The sequence below is a fragment of the Musca autumnalis genome, unplaced genomic scaffold (genome assembly GCF_047663935.1).
Source record: "Musca autumnalis isolate F117 unplaced genomic scaffold, ASM4766393v1 scaffold_5, whole genome shotgun sequence".
NCBI lineage: Eukaryota > Metazoa > Arthropoda > Insecta > Diptera > Muscidae > Musca > Musca autumnalis.
In genome coordinates, this window is record NW_027412088.1 from 83873285 (window position 1) to 83891839 (window position 18555).

Genomic DNA, 18555 nt, shown 5'->3' on the forward strand with positions numbered 1-18555 from the left:
ATAATTGCTGAAATTCTGGTCAGTATCGGCTAAACTATTGGGAGTTGAACCAAGTAACCTTTTGCAAAAATCTTCCAAATAATGTTCTCAACAATTCTTCAGAACATTCCGAAACTCTAAAATGCTTACTTCATGTTGTTTCAGGGGTATTCTGCACCATAACTTTTACAACACCTATTTCAAACACAGCTCACACCAACAGTTTATTCTCGCATTTCGAATTTCACTACATTATTGACATTTTTATTAAATCGTCGTTGAAAAATGTACTGAAAACTACGGTATAGAGGCATTTTACAACAATGACATGTTCTGAAGAGTTGTGTATTACATTCCAGGGAATATTTTTCCATAAGAAAATATTTAGAAAAAATTAACGGTTTTGGAGATACGGTGCGAAATGTATAAAAATTGTGGAATTTTTGCATATATTTTGAAATTTGAGGCAATAAATGTAGTTTTTCGAGTTCATTATTTCTGCAAATATTTTATTCTTGTCTTTATCTACAAATTTGCTTCAGAGGACAGAAGAAGATTCGCATTGGTTTCAGAGATATTGCCCCGAATTTCTTTAAAAACTCAATATTTAACCAAGTTTAGATGGGGCCATAAAATCCGAACTGGATCTGACACAACAAAACCCAACTAGGGTCTCTTGTCATTTGGGTCTGTACTTTCAAAAAATCCTCAGTTCGAATTGTTTGCACAAGATCACCTTAAAAATGCTGCACAGTGTATTGGTAATTACATATGTACATATGTACATACATATCGTCACCATGAATGCCCGAAGACGTAACCCACAAAACCAAAACTTTACAGGAGAAGCAAAAAAACGTTATAAAATTAAAAACTGTTTTATGGAATATTAATCTTATGAAGGCGAGTATATGGGATATTATGGATCATATACGCAGGGGAATGAGTAGTGAAACCAAAACCGATGAAGTGCTTAGTTTTGAGATCCTCCATTACAACAAAATCTGCAATATTATCCCATTTTCCGAAATGCCATTTCTTGAATATACGCAGGGGAATGAGTAGTGAAACCAAAACCGATGAAGTGCTTAGTTTTGAGATCCTCCATTACAACAAAATCTGCAATATTATCCCATTTTCCGAAATGCCATTTCTTGAATAGGATCGTTGTTTTTGAACGTAGCTTTATGTATCAGATTACGTCAAAAAACGAATTTCGATTTTCATGTCGGTTACGTCTTCGGGCATTTATGGTGGCGATATGTATATTTGAAATATGGTACAACCATATTTATTTGGGACTGCTTGCAAACAAATATATATTTGCTGCAAAATATGTTTGGGACATATGTATGTTAGAGAGGCCTTTTTTTCTGTGTGTGTACATTCCTTGACAATTTTAAGAAAATAGGTTCAGTAGTTTTGTAGATTTACCATATTTTAAAAAGTGGGCGTGGTCAAGTTTTTTGGTCCCACATAAGTAGGTAAGGTCGTACCACAACCACAATTGTCTCGCAAATTATTTTCCAAACCGATACATTCGTAATTATTGTAAATATAGCATTTTTAAAAAAATAGGTTATAATGGAAGGTCCCCGCCCCTTCCGAAATTCAACAAATTATGTAGCCTATTTTCACCGAAGGCCATCCCTGCCAATCCATGACAATTTCAGGAAAATTAGTTCAGTAATTTTTGTAGAAAAGATTAAAATTGAAAATTGAAAAAAAGTGGGCGTGGTCAAATTTCCCTTGCATAAAAACCTATTTTGGGGTTATGACGAACATTTCAAAAAAAAGAATTATCCAAATCGGTCCAGCCGTTCTCAACTGATGCCATTACCAACGAACGACATTCGATTTTTATACCCTCAGCCTTTAGGCTAAAGAGGGTATATACACTTTGATACGATGAAAATGCGCCTCATAGAAATAGTGGTTTTAGACCCCAAGTATGTTTGGACGAAATGTGTTTCAAACAATTTGGAGTCGATCTGTCTGTCCTTCTGGCTGGAGCGCACGATAACACTCGAACGGATGAACCGATTCGGTTCAAGTTTTGGCTTTCGTAATATTTTGCCCAAACTTAGTTTAAGTTCGAAGATGAGCTACATCGGTCCAATCCTTACGGTACCTCCCCCACAAAAGTTCGAAAATGTTCGGAAAGTTTGTGCGCACAATAACACTTGAAGGGAGTGACCGATTTGGTTCATACTTTGTATAGCGTAAACTTTCTACCAGAGTAATATGAGGTTCAAATATGGACTTAATCGTTCCACCCCTTCGGGTACCTCCCACACAAAATTTCGGAAAAATTCAGTTTAGGGCCATCTCTCGAATCGCTTTGATTTTTGTTGTAGCAACTTGTATTCACTGCCCTCCATACGACGGTACAAGTTTCATCAGGGGCAAGTCCACACTTCCTGAGAAACTAGCCTAAATGTGCAAAAAAACCCCTATGGCACCGTGTGTAGTGGTTGGAGCGCAAGATAACTCTCGAATGGATCTACTGAGTCGGTCCAAAATGTTGCCTTCGTAATATTTTGTGCAAACTTAGTTTAAGTTCGAAGATAAGCCATATCGGTCCACACCTTCAGGTACCTCAACCAAAAAAGTTCAAAAATGTTCGGAAAAATTGTGCGCACGATAACTCTGGATGGGAATGAGCGATTTGGTCCATACTTTACACATCCTAATATATTTACCAGATATAGATCGGGTACGAATATGGACTATATTTGTTTTGTTCAGTCCTTCGGGTACCTCCCACACAAAATATCAATTCACTTTAAGACCTGTTCTCGAATCACTTTGAATCAAACATAAAAACACTTTGATTTTTTTTGACGCATCTTGCATTCTCTGTTCCAATTACGACAGTAAACGTTGTAAAGAACCCCTATGGCACCATATGTAATGGCTGTAGAGCTCGAACCGAATACTGCGTTCGTCCACACTTTGGATATCGTAATATTTCTTCCACTGCTTCCGGTACCTCTCCCACAAATGTTTAAAAATATTTGCTAAAATGATAAGCGCAATATTTCACAAACGTAGACCTATCGGTCCAATACTTGGGATACCACTCATACAAATGTTCAACACATTTTTGTAGTTGAGGGTCTGTTCGAGGATCCTTTGGATATTTTTACTAGTGCCCCGATATTATGCTTTTCGTAGGCTAGTATGGAACAAAAGCCCTATCTATCGATATCCCCCCGCAAATTTTTGAGCTTTAATCCAATCCATATTTCTGTAGGTTCATACGCCCATACATTCCTTTTTTTCTGGAAAAAAGTATTTCAATCCACACAGCTGAGATAATATCTCTGTAGGCAAAGCCTACTGATACTTTTTTACTTGTTATTTATATAGATTTACTTACTGACGTCCCTTTGTGATAACTCTTTAGTGTTAATTGTTCTCATTAAAGTAATTAGCGTTTTTATAATAATTGTTTCTTGAAAGCAGAAGTAAAACCGCGAAAACTTTTGTTCGCAAAAATCAAAAATTTGATGCAGAGCAAAAAGAAAAATTTAAATATTTTGGAAATGGAATATGAATTCTCAACATTTCCCGTATACACTTTGATACGTCAACAAATGGCCTCATCAAGATAATGTTTTTAGGCCCCGTTTCAGACAATTTGGAGTCGATATTTCCATGTTCGTCCGTCTGTCAGTATGGCTGGCTGGAGCGCACGATAACTCTCGAAGGGAGCAATCGATTTTGTCCAAACTTTGCACATCTTATTATTCCTTCCAGATATAGATCGGGTTTGAATTCGAAAAAAGTGAAGTATAAGTCTTCCCTCGCATCGTTTTGAATTTTTTTCTGCAGACTGGCCTTGCAATCCTCTTTACGACGCTAAAATTTTTTTCGGGGGCTACGCCATACTTCCTGAGATAATGGCCTAAAAGCTCCAAGAAACAACGCTGACGGCACCAAACTTTGCCCATATTATTTCATTCAGTCATTTATAAGGTTGGAATATGAACTATATCGGTCCCGTCATTCGGGTACTTCCCACACAAAATTTGGGGAAAGTGCACTTTGAGGATTCGTCTCGGATCTCAGATTTTTTGCAGAAAGTTGTTATCACGGTCCCTATTACAACGGTATTTTTTCAGATTTCGGCCATACTTCCTGAGATAACGACTCAAAAGCTCCATAAAACTCTAGTTTTTGCCTCTTTTTGTCAGAGGCTGAGGGTATATCTCCATGAGCACAGCTGACTGATACTTTCTTACTTGTTTTCGTAGAATTTTTTTTTTTTTGAATCATTCTGAACTCTTTGTTTCAAAGTGTTAATAAATTTCAGTTATATTCTTTAGCGTGGGAGATTAAACGCCAACAAAAAGTTTACTTCCCCTTTGTTAGTTTATTATTCACCAACATTAAACCATAAACTTTAAAAGAATAAACTGCCTGAACTTTTTGACTTTAATGGCAAAATTCCCACCATTAAAAATGAAAGATTAACAATGAGATCTGGAGAAGAACAAAAAAAAAAACATCTTAACATTGAAGATAATCAATTAAATAACGCTTTACTTTGCCAAAAGATAACAAAAAAGAATGATGATCCGAAATAGTTGGGTCTTACAGAATCAAAATCCATGCCATTCGGTTCATTTTTTGTATTTTTTGTTCAACTCATAAATTTATGTTAAGAATCAACAACAACAACAACAACTTTTAATGCTTAATTAACATAGGGCGTTTAATTTAATGTAACCATCCATTGAGACAAATGGAGGCTTCACAAGACAATGAATGTTGCTGTGCCTGTTGGTCTCGCTGTTGTTATGAAGATGACTGGACATCGTTTTTATGTCGGCTATGTTTAGTTCACATCCATATGTTTCATTCACATAACTCTTCAGCCAAAAAGGGGTGGGAAGTAGACATCACAATTAATTAAAACCTCATCTACAGTTAAGACGTTTTTTTGTGTCTTCTATTGATAAGATTTTTTTTTCGTTTTAATTTTTGTTTGATATTCACACGGTTTTTGTAAATATTTCGTAAGCTTTGTTTTTGTTTTTTTCTGTCTTTTTTGGGATAACAAATTCGCACAGATGTCTTTTTTTAATACGACAAATACCACAAATGTGCGTACAAGTCAAAATGCTGAAGAAGAAAATGAAAAATAGAGAGTCAGAAAAACATAATTGGCTTTTTATTCGTTGTGTTGTAATTAATGACCCTGTCATGCGACGGCCGACGACGACGACGTAGAGAAGTGTTAAATCGCTTTAATGGTAGCAGAAACGAATTTGTTAGTGGACATAATAAAGTGTCTGCACGATATCTAACAAATTTCTAGTCGGAAAAAGTTGAGATCATAGAGAGATCATCATGCAATAATGGTGGAAGATTAAAGTGAATAAGAAGAAATAAACAAACAAAAAAAAAACAATAACAACATTGGTTAAGGTCGGGGACGAATAGTTTATACCCTTCACCACGAAGAAAATATGCTTAACACGAAAATACATTACAGATACAAAACATTTAGCATGGTTCTCTACGTATTAAATTTAAAAATGCCGGATGTTTGGTGGTAACTTTGTTCGGATGCTATATACAAATGTGGACCGATATAACCCATTTGATCAATCAATCCATTTTTTAATTCACTAAATACACATATCTGGCCAACCAACCGACTTTAACATGGCAAAGCCCAGGACTTATCTTGGTCCCTCTTTCATCTCAAATGGACACTGATCTCTCCGTGGGGTCACCTGAAGACACATTAAACATCCCTTAAAGGTAGTGAGCTAATATGTGCCGCGCGTGCACTTTAAAAACTTGGGATGGTCGTTGGGTCCTTTCAGTATTTACTAAACTGTTCCTCCTATTCTTTGCAGGAGCAGAATATTCCAACTGATAATATTCCCTTTTAAAAATATAGCTCTTGTATCCTTTGGCAACAATGACCAATTCGGCCACTCCCTTCAAAAGTTACCGTAGGAAAAATTTTTCCGAACATTTTTGAAATTTTGTGGGGAAGGTACCTGAAGGAGTGGACCGATATGGCTTATCTTCGAACTTAAACTATGTTTGGACAAAATATTACTAAGACCAAATTTTGGACCGAATCGGCAGATCCGTTCTAGAGTTATCTTGCGCTCCAACCACCTCACACGGTGTCATAGGGGTTTTTTGCAACTTTCATGCTATTTTCTCAGGAAGTATGGACTTGCCGCTAATGAAACTTGTACCGTCGTATGGGGGGCAGTGAATACAAGTTGCTAAAACAAAAATCAAAGCGATTCGAGAGATGGCCCTAAACTGAACTTTTCCGAAATTTTGTGTGGGAGGTACCCGAAGGAGTGGACCGATTGTGTCCATATTGAAACCTCATTTAATTCTGGTACAGGTTTCACGATGGACAAAGTATGGACCAAATCGGTTACTTCCTTCAAGAGTTATCGTGTGCACAAATTTTCCGAACATTTTCGAACTTTTGTGTGGGAGGTACCGGAAGGAGTGGACCGATATAGCCCATCTTCGAACATAAACTAAGTTTGGGCAAAATATTATGAAAGCCAAAATTTGAACCGAACCGGTTCATCCGTTCGAGAGTTATCGTGCGCACCAGCCAGCCAGACAGACAGATGGACGGACATTGCTAAATCAACTCCAAATTGTCTGAAACACATTTCGTCCAAACATACTTGGGGTCTAAAACCATTATTTCGATGAGGCACATTTTGCCCGTATGAAAGTGTATATACCCTTTCTAGCCTAAAGGCTGAGGGTATAAACAGGGTAAATGCACAAACGCGACAAAATCGATTAGTTGTCAATGAGAACCGTACCTAAAATTTTTTAAGCGACATTTTTGCAGAACATTTCGAAGTTGAATAACGTCATCTTATTCGTTTTTCGACTTGAGGCAAAGAAGCGTACCGTCCTACGTTTCTCAAGTCGTATAGTCTCCACATGGTCAGTTTAGACGAAGAAACGGGCGATCATTTGCTTTGAGGTGATTTTTCCTTGAACAATTTCCGTTGGACGTGGCTTAACTTCACTTTTTTTAAGATAGGGCTTTATAATCTATATATCGTCACCATAAATGCCCGAAGACGTAACCCACAAAATCAAAACTTTACAGGAGAAGCAAAAAACTTTATTGTTCCACTTTATTTTAAGCGGTGAGTAAAGAATTATAAAAAAACGATTTATTTATGATTTCGATTTAAATTTTATGTACTATTATTTTTTAGGTTGGGATTCTTTCGGACGGTGGAGAAAGTTGAAGGAAAAACGCTTTGATTTCGGCGGTAAGTTTACAACAACTAATTCATTTTTATTATTTCATTATCCTAATTCTATTTTCTTTCTTTACAGTTACTTCAATGATATTTACATACTATTTTAATACTAATATTTACAACTATGAAATTCAATAAATTAGGCTACGTTAACATTAAGCAAAAATTCAAATAAAAATGTAAAAAAAAGAAAGAATAAATAAAAATAAAAAAAGGAAAATTAAAAATGAAAACAAAACTTTATTATGCTCCAACATTCTGGCCCCATTGAAGAGCCGCAGGACTTCAACCAATCGGCAGTGGAGCTAGCTTCGCAATTGGCCTCCTACATATGCCTCTCTTCGTCTTTACCTCCGCCACTCTGACCTTTCCGTCTCTGCCTTCGGCTACGCTGACGACTCGACCTGTCAGCCACTCTTGGGGCGGTAGATTGTCCTCGTGAATGACCACTAGACGACCGATCTCGAGGTTGACTTGAGGCTGCCTCCATTTGCCTTTGTCCTGCAGACCCAGGATATAATCCCTGGACCAGGCCCGCCAGAACCTCTGCTTGAGAACGCAGAGCATCTGCCAACGCTTGCAGAACGTCAGCCTGTTGACGCTGTCTTCGTCGACGAATTCTGGCGGCAGCGAACGCAGACCCGCTCCGACTAGTAGATGCCCGGGTGTCAGAGCTTCCTCGTCGTTGGGGTCTGGAGACAGCGGTGCTATGGGGCGACTGTTTAGCACCGCCTCTACTTCTGCGAGCATCGTCACCATCTCTTCTTGTGTCAGCAGCACTTTGCCGACAGCTCGCAGAAGCAGGAACTTCGCCTGTTTTACGGCAGCTTCCCACAGGCCCCCGAAATGAGGAGCCCTCGGAGGAATGAAGCTGAACTGCACGCTGCACGAGGCTGCGTATTCCTCCACGGCTTTGTGGCTTGCTAGAAACCTCTCCTGAAGTTCCCTCAGCTCTCGGCTGGCTCCGACGAAATTCGTCGCGTTGTCGCAGTACATCTTCTTTGGGAGCCCACGGCGTGCGGCAAACCTTTTAAATGAAAGAATAAAAGTATCAGTGGATAAATCAGATACTAATTCTAGGTGAACCGCTTTGGACGTGAAACAAACGAAGACGGCAATATACATTTTGGTTGGTGGTCTCCCGCGTATCTTCAGCGTGATATCAACGGGACCACAAAAGTCTACGCCTACTATTAAAAAAGGACGTAAAGCTCTCACTCTATCAGTGGGTAGATTTCCCATTATTTGGGTCATCAGCTTTGGCTTATATCTATAGCAATGAATACAATTCCGAACTATTCTGTTACATTCTTCACGGGCATTTATTAGCCAAATTTGCTCACGGGACAAGGCTACTAAGGCTTTTGTTCCAGCGTGACAATTTTTAAAATGTAAATCCCTTAGATAAATAGAAACGAAATGATGCTTTTTCGGGAGTAAAAGGGGGAATTTAGTATTATTTGGAATTTTTGCATTAAGCAATCTTCCGCCTACTCTTAGAAGCGAAAATGTTCTTTTACACTCAGAAAAATCGTGTATAAAAGGCGTTAATTTTTGAAGATTTGATTTTAGGCAGATTGATTTCTTTATTTTAGAAATATCCTCTGAAAAACTGGACTTTTGAACAACTTCGACCAATTTCAGGAAAGACCAATTTAATTCTTGAGCTGTAAGACAGATAGAATTTGAAACCTTTCGCCTCTTAACTCGATCAACGAATCGAAAGACATATGAGACCACTCTAAGAAGCTTTTTGTAAGACGAGTGATCATTTATTAATTTTAGAAGAATGCTCTCAGAACATTCCTTATCTGTCTTACTATCTGACGCCACTAAAACTTTGGATTTTCTTACTTCCAATGATTTTTCTTCCTCTGTCAACTCAAAATGTTTGTTGACAGGCCATTTAGACATATGATCTAACAGGAATTTGGGTCCTTCGAACCATATTGAAGATTTAAGTTCTTCAACACTACATCCTCTCGACACTATGTCGGCTGGATTTTGTTTGGTGGGCACATGACGCCAAATACCACTTTCTGACCATTCTTGGATTTCTGCGACTCTATTCGAGACGAAAGTGGCCAGAGTTGAAGGATGGGTTCTTAACCAATACAGTATAATTTCCGAATCGGACCAAAAGTATATATTTTCAACTTCAAAGTTCATCATTGGTTTAATTCGTAACCACATATTAGCCATTAAATGTGCTGCAGATAGCTCCAATCTCGGAAGAGACATTGTTTTGAGCGGTGCTACCTTTGACTTGGCTGTTAAAAGGCGACAAGAAACTCCACTGGAGTCCAAAGCACGAACATAAAAGCAGCAACCATATGCTCGCATCGAGGCATCTGAGAATCCATGAATTTGGATCCTCGAAGAAGTGATCGTGTTTACGAATCTTGGGATTTGAATCGTATCTAACTTCGAAAGATTAAATTTGAAATCTTCCCATGCTGAATTCAAGCGCATAGGAATCGATTCATCCCAGTCTAATTTATTTATCCAAAGTTCTTGTAAGAGCATTTTAGCTTTGGTTATTATAGGGCACAAGAGACCGAGGGGATCGAATAATCTTGACGAAATGGACAAAATGTGTCTTTTTGTAGCTTTCATCTCTTGAAAGCCTCCCTCAATATAAAATTTGAAAACGTCATTTCTTGGAGCCCAATGAATTCCTAATGCTCTTGCAGTTTCAGAATCTGAGTGCAATAGTTTTTCACTGCAACTTGTTTCATTGAAATCTGGATGATTTGAAAACCATTTAGTAAGTTTGAATCCTGCTGAACTGAGAATGGTAGTCACTTGGTCACGAATTGTGATCAGACTACTCAAATCAGCAGCACCAGTCAATAAATCATCCACATAAAAGTCGTTGCGAACAACTTCAGCCCCAATTGGCAAAGTCTCTTTGGACAAATCGCTTAAATGGCTAAGACAACGTATTGCCAGAAATGGCGCAGAAGATGTGCCATAAGTGACCGTCTTCAATTTGAAAATTCGTAACGGATCACTATCGTTTTGTCTCCAAAGGATTAAGTGAAAATCTCTATCTTTCTCGTCAAGTAAAACTTGACGGTACATTTTCTCAATGTCTGCTGTAATTACATATTTATGTAGACGGAAACGAAGCAGAGTGGAGTACAACTCTTCTTGAATAGTTGGACCAACCATCAAGAGATCGTTGAGCGAAACATGTGAAGATGTCTTGCTCGAAGCATCAAAAACGACGCGAAGTTTAGTAGTTGTACTTTGCGGTCGGAAAACACATTGATGAGGAATGAAATAATGTGGCGTATTAGGAATTTTATTATTTGTCATTTCCATGTGACCTAAGTCAAGATACTCTTTCATAAAGGAATTGTACATTTCTTTAGATGTGTCGTCATGAGAAAGTCTCCTTTCCAAAGAGAGAAACCGCCTTTTTGCAGTTTCAAATGACGAACCTAAACGTTTCACATCTTCCTTGAAAGGTAAAGACACTTGAAAGCGCCCTGACGGTAAACGTCGCACATATTTTTGGAAATGTTCCTCACATTTATTTTGCTCATCAGACCAAATCTTTAATGAATTATTTGGAATCTCTTCCAACTCCCAGAATTTTCTAACAATTGCATCAATCGTTTCACTATTCCCTATTGAACTATTTAAATGGCATATAGTAGAAGTGGACCCCTTTGACTCATCGTATTTTCCAGCTACGATCCAGCCAAGCGAAGTTTTTTGTAAAACTGGAAGACTCGGATTTGGTTTGATTTGGCCTACACAAAGAAGTTCGAAGAAAACTTCAGCACCAATTAACAAATCAACTCTCCGAGGTTCATTAAAACTAGGGTCAGCCAGTTCAATATTTTTAGGAATGTTCCAATCAGAAATTGATATCCTTCTATCGGGTTGAATATTTGTTATTGAACTCAATACCCAGAACTTAGACGAAAATTGGGTAGAATTGAGTCTCGACATTATAGACAGTTGGACACTATTCTTTGAGAAAGATGATAACTCAGAAATACCAGTTAAATTTAATCTGCCACCTTCTCGTTTTACCTTAAGCCTCTGTACCAGGTCCTCAGTAATCAAATTAGGTTGAGAACCGGAATCTAGAAGAGCTCTAGCCAAAATGTATTTCCCAGAACTACTTCTTACCTGAACTAGTGCTGTGGCCAAAATTACGCCTTCACTCGACGCCGAATGGTTGACCGAAGCACTGGAAGTAGAGGGCTGCTCTTGATACAGATTTGAATTTAGATTATCAGAAGCATATCGATGCAGTAAGAAATGGTGTGCACCACTGCATACTCTACACTTCACTCCTGAATTGCATTTGGCCACCGTATGACCCTTCTTCAAACAATTAATGCAAGCAGGGACGGCTTTAATGAATTCAAATCTTTGGAGAACTGGTACAGCAGTAAAAGAAGAACAATTTGTTATGTTATGCTGCAAAGATCTACAGAAGACACACTTTTCTGGAGATTGTTTCTGTTTAGAAACAGAAAGTGAAGTCTTGAAATTCCTTTTAGGCTGATTATCAAATTTGGGTTTGTTTAATTTGGGTCTTGCACCAGAAGACTCCTCAGCAGAAATATGCTGGTATCTTTTATTTAATGCAGCCTCGCAATCAGACCATAATGGGAGCTTTTCGAAGTCAAGCTGTTCTTCCCATTTGGACTTAGTGATTGGATCGACCTTTGACATAACTAAGTGGATTAATATTGCGTTCGTAATCTTCTTGTCATCACCAATAGACAACAAAGAATCATAAATGGCAGAAACAGTGTCAATCATGCTTCGCAAAGCAGAAGCCGAAGGTTTGGTGATCTCAGGAAGATCAAAAAGTTTGGCAATATTATCAAAAAATATTAAGCAATCATTATCATAAACCTTTTTTAAGCTGGCTAATGCTTTGGGGTAATTTTCTTCAGAAATCTGAAAAGCTTTGACTGTGCCAAGTGCTTCATCGGACAAGCATGAAATTAAATGGTTAAACTTCTCTATGTCTGTTAATGTCGGATCTGTATGAACTAAGTTTTCGAAAAGACTTATGAAATTCTTATATTCGGAATATTTTCCGCTGAATTTTGGCAATTTCATGTTTGGCAATCTAGATTGATGCGATTGAGCACAAAAAGAAGTCTCAGGCATACTACTCCTCCTATTTTTAGATAAAACTCCTAAAAATAGGGACTTTGCCGATACACATAAGTCTTCCAATTCACCACGATCATCATTATCGGGATCTAGAATATCTAGTTCGGATTGTAAATGCATTGCCTCATCAATATATTTGTTTAAAATGTCTAATCGACATTCTAATTCAAATGAATTGAAGGATATTTTCTTTTCTCGGAAAGAAGTCTTAATTCTTTCAATATTTTTTATTATTTTTTCCTGTTGTTGCTTCAAATTGGCTATTTCCGTATCAGGATTACTTTGGTGTTTCTTACCACCAGCCATTTTGATATATATCAATAAGTTTAAAGGAGTTTAAACAACAGAAAAACTCTACACACTTTAATATTTCTTAGTGGTAGGAAATTTTAAGTTTATTATCAAATAAACTCTCGCTTTTTTTTAATAAAATATAAATTGTCAGCTTTAAAATAGTATACTAATACTATCTCAATTAATTAAATTTAATTGGACAATTGAAAACACAAAAATTTCAGTAAATTAGAAATTTTGTCAAATCCTGTAGTATAATGCACCCTTAAGTATTTTGTGTATATCGATAACACCGATAACACAACTGATCAAATTGAATAACCGAATATGGGTACTCAATTACTCACAAAGTATGTGGCACTAATGAAGTTAAAATCAAAACAAAGAAATAATATGAATTTAGTGGAAAATTGCAACAAATTAAAAGTGTAAATTAAATAATTTGTGAATAGGCAAAAAACCAAAAATGAAATGTATATTTTTTGTTAGTTTAACTTCACTCGCGTAATATGAACTTAAACGCGGATTAGTGTGGTGCAATAAAAACAACAAAAACAATTGGAATGGCTGACAAGCAAAATGCAAAGCGGAATGAGAAAAGAAAAACAAACTTAATTTGAAGGTAATAATTAAGTTTGTGTTATTTAGCCGCGAATATTTATTGCCAAAGCGATTCACAAAATGTATTTTATTTAAAATAATGAAGCGTAGAAAAATAATTCGTGTGAATTGTGGAAAAATCTCAAACAAATTTGAATAAATTACAAATTCTCTAACACTGAGTATCTTACAGGTTAGGATTCACACAAATTATGTTCAACGCTGTTACCTGGGAATCAGAATCACTCTCCTGATTATTGTGCTTGCTCCTACAAAGACGGCAGTCGCAGAAACGGGGCATCTGGATATATGGAACAGTAGCAGCAACAGATCAGATCACCACAGGTATATTTATTTAAAAGTATTTAAAGAATTTTTACTGTTCTTCTTCTTTCTTATTTGCAGAAACTTTGCAAATTAGTTTTGTATTAATTTAACAAAACACAACGTCACTTTACAATCCCGGGTTTCGGCACCAAAATGTTCCACTTTATTTTAAGCGGTGAGTAAAGAATTATAAAAAAACGATTTATTTATGATTTCGATTTAAATTTTATGTACTATTATTTTTTAGGTTGGGATTCTTTCGGACGGTGGAGAAAGTTGAAGGAAAAACGCTTTGATTTCGGCGGTAAGTTTACAACAACTAATTCATTTTTATTATTTCATTATCCTAATTCTATTTTCTTTCTTTACAGTTACTTCAATGATATTTACATACTATTTTAATACTAATATTTACAACTATGAAATTCAATAAATTAGGCTACGTTAACATTAAGCAAAAATTCAAATAAAAATGTAAAAAAAAGAAAGAATAAATAAAAATAAAAAAAGGAAAATTAAAAATGAAAACAAAACTTTATTATGCTCCAACATTTATAAAATGAAAAACTGTTTAATGGAATATTAATCTTATGAGGGCGAGTATTTGGGATATTCTCAATCCTATACGAATGGGTGTAATTAATGAAACCAAAAACGCGGAAACGCTTGGTTTTGGGATCCGTCATTACAACAAAAACTGCAATATTATCCCATTTTCGAAATGCCATTTCTTCAGTAGGATCGTTATTTTTGAACGTAGAAGCTTGAAATTTTGCCAGAGCATGTATTTTAGCTTCATGTATCAGATCCCATCAAAAAACGAATTTCGATTTGCGTGTCGGTTACGTCTTTGGGCATTTATGGTGACGATATATAAAATTGAAATTTGTTTGTCTGTTTGTTTGTTTGTGCCTTATAGATTCGAAAACCGCTGAACAGATCTTACTGAAATGTTAAGGGTATATTGCTACATGGCCTGGAATGAAAATAGGCTATTTCATTTTTTGAAATTTCGCGTTGATCTGGAGATATAGCATCAAAACCGGAGGTACCTCCAACAAATTTAGATTTTGTGTGCAAATATCTTTAGAACTATTACAGATACAATCTCCAAATTTTGTATCTGTGACGGAATTTGATGTAGAAATAAGTTTACCAAATTATATTCAAATCGGTTCAGATTTGGATATAGCTCCCACATACATATATTTTCGGCCAATTTCCTTATTTTATGTACCAAACACGCTATTTATGTCCAATTTCAATGAAATTTGAAATGTGTGGCGGAATTTGTTTTAGAAATAAATGTACAAAATTATATCGAGTTTGGTTCAGATTTGGATATAGCTCCCATATACATACATTTTCGGCCGATTTCTTTATTTTATGCACCAAACACGCTATATATGTCTAATTTCGCTGAAATTTAGAATGTGTGAGAGATATTGGCATAGAAATATATGTGCCAATTTATATAGAAATCGGTTCGGATTTGGATATAGCTCCTATATATATTTTCTACCGATTTCATGTATTTGAGGCACCAAACACGCTATTTATATCCAATTTCAATAAAATTTGACTGAACTTGGTCTAGAAATACATGTGCCAAATTATATCGAAATCGGTTCAGATTTGGATGTAGCTCCCATATATATTTTCGGGCGATTTTCCGCATTTGATGCACCAAACACGCCATATATGTCCAAATTCGCTGAAATTTGGAATGTGTTACAGAACTTGGTCGAGAAATAAATGTGCCGAATTATATGGAAATCGGTTCAGATTTGGATATAGCTCCAATATATATTTTCGGCTGATTTTCCACATTTGATGCACCAAACACGATATATATGTCCAATTTCGCTGAAATTTGGAATGTGTTACAGAACTTGGTCTAGAAATAAATGTGCCAAATTATATCGAGATCGGTTCAGATTTGAATATAGCTCCCGTATATATTTTCGGCCGATTTCCTGTATTTTATGCACCAAACACGCTATTATGTCCAATTTCGTTGAAATTTGGAATATGTGACGGATATTGGCCTAGAAATAGATGTTCCAATTTATATCGAAATCAATTCAGATTTGGATATAGCGCTCATATATATTTTCGGCCGATTTCATGTATTTGATGCTCCAAACACGCTGTATATGTCCGATTTCAATGACATTCGTAATGTGCGACGGAATTTGGCCTAGAAATAATTGTGCCAAAATACTTCGAAATCGGTTCAAATTTAGATATAGCTCCCATGTATATTTTCGGCCGATTTCATGTATTTGATTTGATATATACGTCCCATTTCAATGAAATTTGTATCATTATTGACATATCTATATCAATATTGGAGTAAAAATTATCAATAACAGAAGCAGTTATCCTAAGATTAATTTAAGATGTCCCAATAGGCTGAATAAATTACAAGTACCCTCAAACTTAAGGTACTCAATTTTAGTGTTGTTCCTAATTTAATTATCTTCTTTAAAGGAGAGAGTGGACTCAGGAGTGTTAGAGTATATAAAATTTGTAAATGTGACCTAAGTAGGACTCATTCATTTATTTTTCACTTAGTCGGTGTAGCGAAGCGCACCGGGTTAAGCTAGTTTTGTATAAATGTGGATGTTTGGTATGTAGATAGACTATATCGGTTCACGCTTTGATGTAGTCCATAGAACGGTACCTCCCGATTCTCGGTATTTTGAAGTTGCTGGCCTCAATATCCCACCGAAATGGCTGAAATTTGGTAGTTAGTCTTCGTTGGGGTATTTAACTTTCCACCTGAAACTTGTCCACGTATTCGCATAGCCCCCATATAGCGGTACCTCCCGATTTTTGGTATTTCCAACATTTTAGCCTCAATATCCCACTGAAATGGCTGAAATTTGGCATTTAGTGTTCATTGGGTGTATAAAACTTTCCACCTGAAATTTTTCGGTATAGGTGCACTTCTTCATATAGCCCCCATAGAACGGAACCTCCCGATTTTCGGTATTTTTCACGTATAATACTGACATTTCCTTGTCAAAAATATCGCATACATAATTTTCTATGTTTCTATTTCAAACATCATTCATAATAGAACACAATAAGTGTATATTCTAATTTTTAATTAAAACAAATCATATTTCGGTTGATTTTTATGCCCAACAAGTGGGCAAGATTATAATTCAATGAAATTCAATATTTGTTAGAGATGAAAATTGCGATGCAAGCGTGTCGCTCATTTGTCTTTAGCATGTGAAAATATTTTTCAAACAACCAAACAATTTTCTCACAGCAACAAACAGAAATTCATGTCATTTTATCCGAATATTTCCTATAGCACGTTCCGCTAATTAGATTCTTGTTTTTTTTTTTTTTTTTGATTGCGAACATTTTAAATTAAACCAAAACGTCAAATCATGAAAAGGCATTCGTCGTGCAGTATTAAAAATAAATTAATTGATTTAAAAGAATTCTTTGAAAACAAATTTGTGTATTTCAGCAGATTATTAATAAGCCAGTAATAGAAGTTGAATGTCAATGTCAACATTGTATGTATGTATGTATGGTTGGGACCTCTAACCCCCCATATGATGTCATGATGGTATGTGTTTTGGGGGTAAATATTAAAGTACCGCTAACCTTAGGGGGTATTTTGATTTTCTTTTCTCGTTTTTTTTCGTGTGACAACAACAACAACAATAAAAACAATATCTAACCACAATTTGTCATTATTTTTTGAATATTTAACATTTTAAGTGGATTTGAATGATGTATGAGTGTTTATATGTGTTTGTGCGTGCTATGATGGTAGGACACCTTTTCGTTGTTTTTATTATTATTAATGACGTCTTCAAATCGCTACCTCAATTACTTTTTGGTTTGATATTTTAAAGCATTTTTCGGCTTGATGTTTCTTCGATAATTACCTTTGAAACATGTAAAACGATCATTAATGCGTTTTAATGGTTAATCATTTGAATGATAGGTTGGTGTGTACACGAAAGGGTTAGAATAGCACGAGTTTACACTTTGCGGTTTTTTGGGAGCCTTGTAATTTATTATTCCCTGTCCGCCCCAAGCGAACATCAAAAACAGAATCCGCAAAAGATTTCTGTTAATAGTTGATGTTGGTATGTTTTTGAATATGTAGTTCTATTACAGGGAAGTACAGTGAAACCTTTTTTTATGTCCACAAAGATGTTGAAATTATGTTACGAATATTCTGTGTGTTATCCCTCGCCCTCTAAAATTCAGCAATATAAGAGCAAAATAGGTAAGAAAGTATCGGTCAGCTGTGCTGACGCAGATATATCCACAACCTATGACCAAAAAACAAGCAAACACAAGAATTATGCCGTAGGTATATAAAATATATTAATTTTGTATCACGAGATTGCTTTAAAATACATACGTGGAATATGTATGTAGGTATGGTAATGTGGATCTATACCAAATCATTGACATATATGTACCAACAATTTATAGTAATGGGTACTTCACACGATACATTTTTTACATGTTTTTTACATCAAAGTTCACATTTTTAGGGTTTTTAGGTTGTCACGATTTTGCTTGGAAACCGAAGTCCTATTGAAATGAGATTGGAGCAAATGATGTAGCTGTGAAAATTCTCTACAACATTGACCTATATGATGTTTTAGTACGTTTTACCATTTTTGAGATGTAGAAGTTCAAACTGGAACATTGTACTGACTGTATCGCCTCCTTATAAAACAATGCCATGTACGGTGCCCCCTAACTAACTTTAAATTAAAACCGCTTACACCGCGACTAAAGAAAATATTGTAGAGAATTTTCAATGCTATAACATTTTCTTTATATCCATTTCGATAGGACTTGATGTTTCCAAACAAAATCCTGAAAACCCTAAAAATGTGACTATGACCGCGATTTATTAAAAATCGCTCCA

General features: G+C 36.0%; 1 protein-coding gene and 1 long non-coding RNA gene across 5 annotated transcripts in view; one reads left to right on the forward strand and one right to left on the reverse strand.

The window, feature by feature from the left end:
- Positions 1-18555, reverse strand: part of pain (transient receptor potential cation channel family member painless) — a 122813-nt gene that overhangs the window by 11461 nt on the left and 92797 nt on the right. The gene's annotated exons all lie outside the window — the stretch shown is intronic.
- On the forward strand, positions 13060-14404 carry LOC141406539 (uncharacterized). Of its 2 annotated transcripts, XR_012413428.1 has the most exons (5): positions 13060-13329; positions 13501-13652; positions 13713-13809; positions 13882-13938; positions 14006-14404. It is a non-coding gene; the product is annotated as an uncharacterized lncRNA (long non-coding RNA). The 2 variants fall into 2 exon arrangements; XR_012413427.1 differs by having other exon boundaries at positions 13501-13809.